Source organism: Erinaceus europaeus, chromosome 3 (assembly GCF_950295315.1).
Source record: "Erinaceus europaeus chromosome 3, mEriEur2.1, whole genome shotgun sequence".
In the NCBI taxonomy this organism is placed as follows: domain Eukaryota; kingdom Metazoa; phylum Chordata; class Mammalia; order Eulipotyphla; family Erinaceidae; genus Erinaceus; species Erinaceus europaeus.
In genome coordinates this window covers 42,165,106-42,178,106 of record NC_080164.1, presented here as the reverse complement: position 1 = coordinate 42,178,106, position 13,001 = coordinate 42,165,106, and the positions used below count along the sequence as shown (strand labels likewise).

The 13,001-nt window shown below is 41.3% G+C and overlaps 1 pseudogene; it reads left to right on the top strand.

Moving 5' to 3' along the window:
- Positions 1–8,868: 8,868 nt before the first annotated feature.
- On the top strand, positions 8,869–10,605 carry LOC103109833 (coiled-coil domain-containing protein 137-like; annotated as a pseudogene).
- The last annotated feature ends 2,396 nt before the right edge of the window (positions 10,606–13,001 follow it).

Here is a 13,001-nt window from a genome sequence, read left to right as displayed (position 1 = left end):
CTGGTGGGAATGCAAACTAGTACAACCCCTTTGAAAGACCATATGGAGAGTCCTTAAACAAATAAAAATGGAACTACTATACGACATAGCAATACCACTACTAGGCATTTATCCAGTGGACACTCAAATACTAATTAGAAGAGACATATGCAACTCTATGTTTATAGCTGCATTATTTAAATATCCAAAGACTGGAAGTAGCCTAAATGCCCATCAAAAGATGAAATTATGAAATAATTTCCAAATTAGAGATCTTTATTATTTATTGGATTTTATTCTATTTAATTTCTTCTGAAATTTTTTTTTGTATTCTGAATTGCGGATTCCTTATATTAAAGAGGACTTTTCCTAATTTATTCCTTTAGTTATTCCCTAATTGATAGTTCATATTTCCATATGTTCTTTCTCAGTATCAACACTACTTTCAAGGTCAGGGAACAGTGTGGCAAACCATCTCTCTTCAGTTACTATTAAGATTGCTCATCCTTTGCATTTATCACCTTTCTCTTGCATCATTTCACACTAAGAGCTTCTAAATTTCAGATAAAGTGTTAAAGGCTTTCATCCATAATTTGGAGTTTCTTCCATTATAATTATTTTTTGTCAACTTGTTGGTAGATCACAGAGCTGTTACATTCATAGGCTTTCACTATTAGTTTGCTACTAGATTTGTTTATAATAATTAAAAGCACCTCCAACACACTACACACTTATTCCATATAGGTTGTTGAGTTATATATATATATATATATATATATATATATATATATATATTTTGTAACAGGATTCTTTTAAAAATATTTATTTATTTATTCCCTTTTGTTGCCCTTGTTTTATTGTTGTAGTTATTGTTGTTATTGATGTCATCATTGTTAGATAGGACAGAGAGAAATGGAGAGAGGAGGAGAAGACAGAGAGGGGAGAGAAAGATAGACACCTGCAGACCTACTTCACTGCTTGTCAAGCGACTCCCCTGCAGTTGGGGAGTCAGGGCCAAACTGGGATCCTTATACCCATTCTTGTGCTTTGCACCACGTGAGCTTAACATGCTGCACTTCCGCCCGACTCCTGAGTTTTATATTTTAAAGAGAATTTTCAAGTAGGACAAATAGTTGTGATTTTATGGAAGAGAAAAGAGAGGTCACTATTAGGTCACTATCTGGATTTATAGATTCTTACTCTAATGAACTCTTTACTTAAAATAATTTGTTTTTAAGTCATTCTCAGACTAGAGAAACAGCTTGTCCTGTTACTTTCTGGGATGCTATGCAATGTCTTAAAGTTCTGAACATTTCACAATATTCACTACACATGACATCTATGCAGCCACAATGGGTAACTATCAAAAACATAGCACTATCCCCTTAGCCTCACTATCTTTCCTAGGCTCAACATCAGATCACGCCATCTGGAAGTTAGACTGAGTTAGAATCACTTAGTCTAAAGAAGGACACTTTGATTTTCTTCCTTTCCATTGCACATTTTATGTGCATCTATAACTGGCCAGAGCCAGGGAGGGCAATGGGTTTGGACAGAATGAGGTCACTGTTACCATAGGCTTTTTTTTTTCTTAATTTAACTGAAAAAAAAAGTTACCCAAAGGTATAAGTCATTTTTAACAGTGTTCCAACAATGGGTGGTGTGGAACTATACCTCTGTTCTTATAATACTGAAATTTACTACTAAATAACTAATAAAACATTTAAAAATATTTATTTATTTATTCATAAGAAAGATAGGAGGAAAGAAAGAACCAGACATCCCCCCGGTACACGTGCTACCAGGGATTGAACTCAGGACCTCATGGTTGAGAATCCAATGCTTTATCCACTGCACCACTTCCCAGACCACCTAATAAAATGTTTTTTTTAAAGTCTTTAAATTTTTTGGGGAGGATTACTGGTATACAGCTGACAGTAAATACAGTAGTTGACACATGTAAAATTCCTCATTTTTCTTGAGAAATGTTATGCATGTACAAATTATTATATTTACTGTCAAATGTAAAACATTAATCCCCCAATAAAAACAATTTATCAGTTTTCTGCATATCACTCTAACCACCTACCTATGTCCTCTTCCACCTGAACACCCCCACCACACCCCCAAGTCCTCTACTTTAGTGCAATACACCAAAAACAGACCAAATTCTCTTTGTGTTTTTCTATCTATGTTCATCCTTTTCTTTCTGGCTTATTTCACTTAACATGATTCCTTCAAGTTCCAACCAAGATGTTTAGTTTTTTTTTTTTTTTGGCTGAAAATTCTATTTGGTGTTTTTTGAAATTTGTGTGCTAGGTGTTGCTATTCAGGTATGCTGTGAGGTGACCTCTGGTCTGTTGGTTCCTGGATCTTTGAGTCCAGTCACTTTGTGGTGTGTCTCACGAATGAGTGAAGATGTTATTCTAATGGTGACACCACTGCCTTTGGGAGATGAGAGGTAGCGTCTCTTGTGTTTAAACTGAAGAAATAAATAGATGACTGCAACAACTATGAAAAAAAAAAGGGAGGGAAACAACTAAAAACCTAAAATATAAAACAAACTGACAAAAAAAAAAAAACCCCAAACTTAAAGACAAAACAAAACTAACAATCAAAAGAGCAAAGACAAAAAAGTCAAACAAATCAAGAAAATAAGATAACACAAAACAAAAAGAAAATAAGCAACCTCAAAAAGCAAAACAAAACTAGCAAACAAATGAAACCCCTCAAAACAAAACAAAACAAGAAGAAAATAAAAACAAAAAATGGTCAGCCCCCGTAAACAGAAGGGGTAAAATCAGAACTCTGGAGAAAGCATTAATAAGCTAACAGAACATGTATAGGCTCACAGTTGGGGAGGATGTTGATTTGATGCCATTTCTTAAAGTACCTATTTTTGGTTATCAGTGGCAATGGTGAGTCACCAGTCTAGGCTGAAAGGGTTGTCTGCCTGGTTGTTTCAGTGGGCAGGTTGCTCAGGGTTATTTGCAATGTGGTTCCAGTCAGAAAGATTTCAGGCATATATCCTGTGTATTGACAAAGGAGGCACTGTCTGGGAAAGTCAGCCCTGGAATCTGCTGAGATTTTTCTCCACCGTGGGGTAGGAGGTGAGGACACATAGGTGAGGAAGTCAGGTTGGCGTCATGGCATCATCTGCAACTTGGTGACTGAAAAGCATTAATATATTAAGCAGAACAAATAGTTTAATAATCAGGAACCTGAAGGCAAAAACATGGCAGATGAGATTTGGAGTTTTCATGTGTGAGAGGCTAGGAAGTCTATTTTAGGTATACTCCAAGGAGACCGTGACATTACTAATTCTTGCTTGAGCTTGACAGCTAAAATGCAGGTGGGTTAAAAGTATTGTCTAGGAAGACAGTGTCAGAGTTGGGAATAGGACTAGAAAGCTGGACTATGGCAGAGAGTAGCCCCAAATACAGGAAAAGTATATAAATACCATTAATTACAAACCCAATTGATCTGACCCAGGGGCCAAGTCTATTCATATTTAGCACAGTAGCCTGTGTAACCTCTGCATCTCTGTTGGTCTGAGTTCATATTCCATGGTCATAGCTAGGAACACTGTAGGCTTTAATCATTTTAGGGCCAGTGTTCCTCTAATAGCAGAGTATGTTGATCCAACTTCTCTTTGGAGAGTGGGACAGTTTCTTTCTTTTTTTTTTTTTAATTTCTTTTTTATTTAAGAAAGGATAAATTAACAAAACCATAGGATAGGAGGGGTACAACTCCACACAATTCCTACCACCCAATCTCCATATCCCATCCTCTCCCCTGATAGCTTTCCCATTCTCTATCCCTCTGGGACCATGGACCCAGGGTCGTTGTGGGTTGCAGAAAGTGGAAGGTCTGGCTTCTGTAATTGCTTTCCTGAAGAACATGGACGTTGACTGGTCGGTCCATACTCCCAGTCTGCCTCTCTCTTTCCCTAGTAGGGTGGGTCTCTGGGGAAGCGGAGCTCCAGGACACATGGGTGGGGTCTTCAGTCCAGGGAAGCCTGGCCGGCATCCTGATGACATCTGGAACCTGGTGGCTGAAAAGAGAGTTAATACACAAAGCCAAACAAATTGTTGAGCAATCATGGACCCAAAGGTTGGAATAGTGGAGGGGAAGTGTTGGGGGGGTACTCACTGCAAACTCTAGTGTACTTCTGCTTTCAGGTGTATACTTTGTACTAGTTTATGGATACGTGTGAACATATGCTCTCTCTCACAGAACCTGGTATATATCTAGGTTTTGGGACTTTGTTAGAAAGTGATCCACCTGGGATGTAATTAGAGAATACTATGAAAGGAAAGGTCTCACCTGAGTAATGAAACTGAAGGGTTGTCATTCCACACCTGAAGTCTCTGGACACAGTCTGAGCTGGCGCATGTTGAGGTGGCAATTGTTGCGTTGATTAGGTTGGGATCGCCAGATGCAATATTATTTGATATGAATTGGGAGAGGCATGTGGGAAAGTGGGCGCTATCCTAAGGTTCCAGGACTGGGGGAAATATAGGCTCTATAGTGGAGATGTGAGGTTCCTGCTGCCTTAGGGTTCAAAAAGACAATGGATAGTTGTCGGGCTGAGCTTCACTGACGGGAGACAGACGACCAGGGACTCATGGTTGAGCTGTACGCAGTATCTCTTTATTCATGCAGGACGCAGTGCAATCTATACCAAGCTAGACTAAACTAACAACTAACTAAAACGAACAATGTTGTCTTTATATATACTTCCCAAGTAGGGTGTGAACAGGATGTGACGCAGAGAGGGTGGAGAGAAAAGTGAGTGGTGGAAATCAGGGTATGACAAGGAGAGGATCAGGGTGTGACAAGGAGAGGGGGTGGAGCAGGTGAGAATTCTACCAGTAAACCACCAATGCCCTGGAGGGAAGGTGGTGCTTTATGTAAATGTAAAAGTGATTTATGTAAATAGATGGCAGTGGTTATGTAAATAGAATACAGTGGTTATGTAAATAGAATGCAGTGTTAAGCAGGGGGGATTTAAACCAAATGAAACAGAAGGGGTTTTTAAAAGCATACCAACAGATAGTTAATGTTATCATCACATTATTTGGTAATTGGGTTAAGTTTGAAAAGTCCTTTTGTTAGGGTTTGCTGTATAGTACCCAGTATCTTGTATATAGCTGTGCTATTGGTTGCTTCTGATCTACTTGGTCTAGGCTTTTGAGAGAGTCCGCATATCATATATACAACCTATATATTAAAAAGACTCAGTCTGTGTTTTAAAAACTTCGAGACATACAATTAATTTCCCCCTCTCATATTAATTGACTAGTGATTTATATGACTGCACTTTACTAGGAGGGTACATAAACACCATTCCCACCACCAAAAGACTGTGTCCCATCCCACCCACTCACCCCCACCCCCACCCCCACTCCCTACCGGCCCAGGAAGCCGTGTAATTGGAAGTAGGTGGGGAGGATATCTAAATCTAAGTAGAAACTATTTCATTAGGAACCTTATGGTGTTTTTTAGGTCTTTCTACTTGCTTGCTGTACATGTTGACTCACTGTGCTGTGCACTTTTGCTTTCAGGTATATATTTTGCCCTAATTTATGGATACACGTGAACATATGCCCTATAGCATGGGACCTGGTCTATATCTAGGTTTTGGGACTTTGTTAGGAAGTGAACCACCTGAAATGGAATTAGAGAATCATATGAGAAAGGAAAGGCTTGCCTGAGTAATGAGGCTGAAGGGTTGACATTCCACACCTGATGCCCCTGGACACAGTCTGAGGTGAAGCCGAGGTGGTACTGGTTGCATTGATTATGTTGGGATCAGCAAATGCAATATCATTTGGTATGAACTGAGAGAAGCATGCAGGAAAGTGAGCTCCACCTTAGAGGTTCCAGGACTGGGAGAAATATAGAGGAAGTGTGGGGGGGGGGGAGGTTCCTGCTGTTTTAGGGTTTAAGAAGGCAGTAGATAGTTATTGCTATAATCAAATTATTTGGCAATTGGGTTAACTTCGAAAATCCCTTTGTTAGGATTTTCTGTATCATATACAACATCACCATAATTTGACATCCTTTGACATTATTTGTATATAGCTATGTCTTATAAAGTAATTCCACTGGTTGCTTTTGCTCCCCTGATGTAAGCTATTAGGAGAGTCAACATTTCAAAGACTCAGCCTAGGGTCTGTGCATTAAAAAGTTTGGGACATTCAATCAATTTTCCCCCTCCATATTAGCTAAATAGTGATTTATATGACTACAAGTTAATAGGAGTGTACATAAACACCATTCTCACCACCAAAAGACTGTGTCCCATCCCATCCCATCCTCCTCCCCCCTCCCCCCCCCCCCAGTGAAGCTGAGCATCCATCCACCTTCACCCTCCACCCAGAGATTTTCATTTTGGTGCCCTACTCCAAACTCAGTCAGATTCTGCTTTTAGTTTCCCATTATGTTCTTCTTTATTAAGTTCTGTTTATAAGTGGGATCATCCCATACTCATCTTAATAATTCTGACTTAGCTCACTTAACATAATTCCTTCTAGCTCAATCCAAGATCGATCAGAGAAGGTGGGTTCATTGTTCTTCATAGCTGTGTATATATACCACAGCTTTCTCAGCCACTCATCTACTGTTGGGCACCTGGGTTGCTTTCAGGTTTTAGCTATTACAAATTGTGCTGTTATGAATATAAGTGTACACATATCTTTTTTTGCTTGGGTGTTATGGAGTCCTTGGGGTATATCCCCAAGAGAGGAATTACTGGATCATATGGAAGGTCCATGTCTAGCCTTGCGAGAGTTCTCCAGACTGCTCTCCACAGAGACCGGACCAATTTATATTCCTACTAGCAGTGCTGAGGGATTCCTTTGTCCCCACAACCTCTCCAGCATTTGTTACTGTTGTCCTTTTTGATGTATGCCATTCTCACAGGGGTGAGGTAGTATCTCAATGTTGTCTTTATTTGCATTTCTCTGACAACCACTGACCTCAAGCAATTTTTCATGTGTTTGTTAGCCTTTTGGATCTCTTCTTTAGTGAATGTTCTGTTCATATCCTCTGCCTATTTTTGGATGGGGTCATTTCCTTTTTTGTTGCTAAGTTTGCTGAGCTCTTTGTATATTTTGGTTTTTAGTCTCATGTCTGATGTATGGCATTGGAAGATCTTCTCCCATTCTGTGAGGGGTCTCTTTGTTTGTGTGATGGTTTCTTTTGCTGTGCAAAAGCTTTTCAATTTGATGTAGTCCCATTGATTTGTTTTTGTTTTAGTCTTCCTTGCAGTTGGGTTTGTATCATCAAAGATGTCCTTGAGGTTTAGGTGGGAAAGTGTTCCACCAATGCTTTCCTTTAAGTATTTGATAGTTTCTGGTCTAACATCCATGTCCTTGGTCCATTTGGAGTTGACTTTTGTTTCTGGTGAGATAAGGTGGTTCAATGTCATTCTTCTGCATGTTTCAACCCAGTTTTCCATTTATTGAAGAGAGCCTCCTTCTCCCATTTAATACTTTGGGCCCCCTTATCAAAGATTAGCTATCCATACATGTGGGGTTTTAGTTCGGGGCTTTCAATTTTGTTCCACTGGTCTGTGTGCCTATTTTTGTTCCAGTACCAGGCTGCTTTGATGATGATGGCCTTATAATATAGTTTGAGATCTGGGAGTGTGATGCCTCCATTTCTGTTTCTTTTCCTCAAGGTAACAGATCTCTCTTCCAACTGTCACTGGTCATCTCCATCAGGAACAACATAGTGGACCCCTCTGTGGGCCTGTCTAGGACCTTGCCTTCAATGTGGATCAACAGTGGTAGGGAATGTTCCATTTTCTGAAGGGAGATTGGATAATATACTCTACCTATCACCTGAGGAAGATGAGACCTGAAATTAGTGCAGCTTGGAATATTCCTAGCCATGATCATAGAATGCGAGCACAGATCTATAGGGATGCATAGGTTACATAGGCTCCTGTGATGAATATGGGACCCTGGCTAAATCAGTGAGGTTTACAGTAGCAATACACACACACACACACACACACACATATGTATATTGAAGCTACTCTCTTCCCTGATCCAGCTTTCTAGTCCTTTTTCCAACGATGACACCATCTCCCCAGACAATACCTTGGGTTCATCTGCATGTTAGTTGTCAGGCTCAGGAAAAAACTAGTAAAGTTATGGACCCCTTGGAATATACCCAAAATAGACTTATGAGCTTTTTACAAAATGGAGACTCAAAATTTTCATATGCAATATTCTTGCCTTTAAGTTCATGATTAGCCAACAATTTGTTCTGCTTTATATGTTAACTCTTTTTTAGCCACCAGGTTCCAGATGCTGCCATGATGGACTTCCCTGGGCAGATGACCCCCATCAATGTGTCCTGGAATCCCACCCCACCCCACCCCACCCCCAGAGCCCTGCCCCACTAGGGAAAGAGAGACACAGGCTGGGAATATGGATGGACCTGTCAATGCCTATGTTCCGTGGGTAAGCAGTTACAGAAGCCAGACCTTCCACTCTACCTTCTGTACCCCATCATGTCCATACTCCCAGAGGTATAAAGAATAGGAAAGTTATCAGGGAGGGGATGGGATACAGAGTTCTGCTGGTGGGAATTGTGTGGAGTTGTACCCCTCTTATTCTATGGTTTTTGTCAGTGTTTCCTTTCTATAAATAAAAATTAAAAGAAACAAATAAAAAAAACCCCAAAGTATAAGGACTCATGTTCAAGCCCCCCCTGTCCTCACCTGCAGGGGGAAAGCTTTGTGAGTGATGAAGCAGTACTAAGGGTGTCTCTCAGTCTCTCCTCCTATCACCTCCATCCCTCTTTATTTCTGGCTGTCTCTAGCCTATGAATAAATAAAGATAAAAAAGAGTATACACGAGTAGTTTCTTTCTAGAGCAGGCGGCGTAGAAATGGCAGGCACTGCGCGTCTAGTGGCAGCCCAATCAGGGTCAACGGCGCCTAAGGGTCAACGGCGCCTAAGGGTCCCGGGCGATCACAGTGCCGGCAGCGGCTGCAGCAGCAGCAGCAGCATCGGGGAAAACAGCTTTCGGCGCCGTGGCCCGGGTCGAGCAGCAAAGAAAAGAAAAAAGTGAATTGCAAGCCTAAGAACCAAGAAGAACAAGAAATCCCTTTCCGACTCCGAGAAATTATGAAGAGTCGCCAGGAAATGAAAAATCCGATCAGTAACAAGAAGAGAAAAAAAAAAAAAAACCCAGGTGATCTTCAGAAAAACGTTGGAGAAGGAAGCCAAGGGAGTCCAGCCAGACATAGCTGTGCCCAAGTTCAAGCAGAGTAAGCGGGAGACAGACAGAGCATACATCCAGCGCATGGAGCGGGAGACCCAGCACGTGCTGTTCCTCACTAAGAACCAGGCTGACCAGCGGCCAGAGGTGCAGGTGGCACCCAAGAAGAATTCGGAGAGGAAGAAAGCGTACCAGAAGCGACGGCTGGACAAGATTCAGCAGAAGGAAGAGAAGGCAGCAGAAAGGCTGGAGCAGGAGCTACTTCAAGATACAGTAAAGTTTGGGGAGGTTGCACTGCAGCCCCCAGAGCTGACTGCCAAGCCCAGGACAAGCGTGAGCAAGAACCAGCCCGCCAGGAGGTCGCTAATGCTAATGAGAATGCTTTTGAGTCCTGGCGCCGGGTCCCAGTCTCCAAGCATCTCGCTAGCCCGGCAGCGTATCCTTGGGGAGGAAAGAGAACGGGCTGTGCAGGCTTATCGGGTGCTGAAGAAGCAGTGGCAACAACAGCACTGGCAGCAGGGGACTGTGTCACCATAGTCATATAGTCACCCCGTTTCCTTTCGGAGAGGAAATCAGAGACATATCTGTGAAGACCAGACAGAACAGAGACCTTGCACACATGCCCTAGGACTCTGGGCCTGTTAGCGACCCTCTAGTGTGGGAGACATTCTGAATCTTTGCTCCAGGATTTGCTCCCTGCAGACTGCTCATTCGTGTTGTTCTCCACCTCTCACAGGGTTGCCTTTGTTCTGACTCCTGTTAGAAGGCGCCGATGCCTGTGGAGACAGCCAGTGGGCATACCTGGCATCCCACAGATGGCATTGTTCAGGGTCAGTAATCCATAATCCTGTCCCCAAATACCAGCTAACTGCACACATTGGAGATGGAAGCCTGAGGCAGAGTAGACCAGCATTGGTGCAGCACAATCCAGGGAGGGAGCTTGGACTCTCCACCAGAAATTGCTCACAGCTTCGGTTTGATTGTGGATACAAGACACTGTGCACATGCCTGACCTAGAGATCCCTTGCTTGTGTCATGAAGATCTTTGGGGATACTAGGATTGTGGCTAGAGGGACCGAGGAAGAGTTGCCACCAAGGGTTAAGACCTGGGTGGACCTATTTCCATCCTTTATACTGGTGTCATCAGTGAGCCCAGCTATGGGCTGGGCCTGAGGCTCCAAAGCTGTCAGAATCTTAACAAAAAGAACTGCCTGTCACTTTTTGAGGATGAGTGTGCTTGCTCCACCAACTCTGGTGCTTGTGGCCTGGCCTGGCTGGAGTGGACCACAGTGGTGTGGCATTTGATAGGACCTATTTATGCCTTTCCCAATGTCTGCATTTCTGCAGTGGAGTTTATTTTCAAATAAAGTTTTATTTTTAAGATCTCTAAAAAAAAAAAAGTATACACTCATCCTCTGGGAGTGGGGACTACCATTCAGGCAATCAACAGAATATGAAAGCAGAGAACTGATATTTATCATATCTGCAACCTTAGGAAAACTGCTGTAGCTTACAATGCAGGGACTGGGAATTCAGAACTCTGGTGGTAGGAATGGTGTGGAGTTGTGCCCCTGTCACCTTGTAATTTTGTAAATTACATTAAATCACTAATGAAATTTAAAAAGCAGAATTGATGTTTAAACATAGTCTTCTAAATATTAAAATAAACATTTTCTTGAATTGGTCTGCTCCTCTATGATAGAAGAAAGGTAATATTTTAGTTTCTTGTGCTGTTTTTGTTATTAAGAAATCTAACAAAAGGACTAGCATCTGTTGGCCTTTCTTAAGAGGCAGGGCCTTTTTCCAGCCAGACCTTGAGGTTAACATTTGACATTTGCAAGGGCATCTGGACAGGTGTTCTGGGTGAGTCTGCTAGAGGTTAGTTGGAAGCCAGCCCTGCTGGCTGCCTGCTTTGGCATTATCTGTGACAGGTAAGAACCATCATGTGCTTCAGAAACACCTCAGAGGGAGAGCTTGTGTTAGTTCTGCCAAGTTTACCCTGATTTTTGAACCTGAGCCAGTAGAAGTGTTCTTTTAGGTAGACACTATTTCCGAAGATATTTATTTCCCAGATAGGCAAATGAAAACCATTTTCTAATACATTTATTTTTCTTAAAATAAAGTCACATGATTTTAAACCACAAGTGAGTCTAGCAACTGTGAATTGTGTTACATTGTGGGAGCCCCATCTAACTGTGCTCAGAATGCTTGTCCTTGGCAGTTGGCCACACCCCAGCCCCCCAAAGTTGATGTTTGTATAAAGGAAAGTATGTACATTTGGCAACTGGAAGTGTTCTTGGAGATATCTGCAATCAAATGAGGATACATAGCTATGAAGACTTGAACTTTGGGGGCCAGGCAGTGGCACACTTGCGTAATTACACATATTACAGTATGCAGGTTCAAGCCCCTGGTTTCCACTTGCAGGAGGAAAGTTTCACAAGTGGTGAAACAGGGCTATAGGTGTCTCTCTGTCTCTTTCTCTATCTTCCCCTTGCCTCTCAATTTATTTCTGTCTTTATCCAATAATAAAAACAAACACATCCCTCAATCACTCCAAAGCTAGCCTTATCAGACAAAATAAGGACAACAAAAGCTGAATGAGAGCAAGATACTGGCATACTTTAATGATGACTCTTTTAATGATGACTCAGATCCCTGCCCCACTAGGGAAAGAGAGAGAGACAGGCTGGGAGTATGGATGGACCTGCCAATGCCCATGTTCAGTGGGAAAGCAATTACAGAAGACAGACCTTCCACTCTACCTTCTGTACCCCATCATGTCCCTGGGTCCATATTCCCAGAGGTATAAAAAATAGGGAAACTATCAAGGGAGGGGATTGAATATGGATTTCTGAGGGTAGGAATTGTGTGGAAATCTGCCCTTCCTATAGTCTTGTCAATATTTCCATTTGATAAATAAAAAATTTAAAAATAAAATAAAATTTAAGAGTTTAAACTTTGATGTAGTCCCATTGGTTTGTTTCTGCTTTAGTCTTCCTTGCAGTTGGGTTTGATTCATCAAAGATGTCCTTGAGGTGTAGGTGGGAAAGTGTTTTACCAATGTTTTCCTCTAAGTATTTGATTGTTTCTGGTCTAACATCCAGGTCTTTGATGCATTTGGAGTTGATTTTTGTTTCTGGTGAGATACAGTGGTTCAATTTCATTCTTCTGCATGTTACAACCCAGTTTTCCCAGCACCATTTATTGAAGAGAGCCTCCTTCTTCCATTTACTGCTTTGGTCCCCCTTATTAAAGATTAGATGTCCACAGGTGTGGGGATTTATTTCTGGGCTTTCAATTCTGTTCCACTGGTCTGTGTGCCTATTTTTATTCCATTACCATGCTGTTTTGATGATGATGTCTTTATAATATAGTTTAAGGTCTGGGAGTGTGATGCCTCCATTTTTGTTTATTTTCCTCAAGATGGTTTTGGCAATTCTAGGTGTTTTCTGGTTCCAGATAAATGATTGTAGTGTTTGTTTTATTCTCTTAAAGAAGTTTGGTGGAACTTTGATGGGTATTGCATTAAATTTGTATATGGCTCTGGGAGAATATTCATTTTGATGATATTTATTCTTCCAATTCATGAGCATGGAATATCTTTCCATTTCTTGGTATCAGTTTCTATATCCTTGAGTAGCGACTCATAGTTTTCAGTATATAAGTCTTTCACTTCTTTGGTCAACTTTATTCCTAGTAAAGTGTAGTCATATAAATCACTAGATAATTAATATGAGAGGGGGAAAATTAATTGTATGTCTCAAAGTTTTTAAAACACAG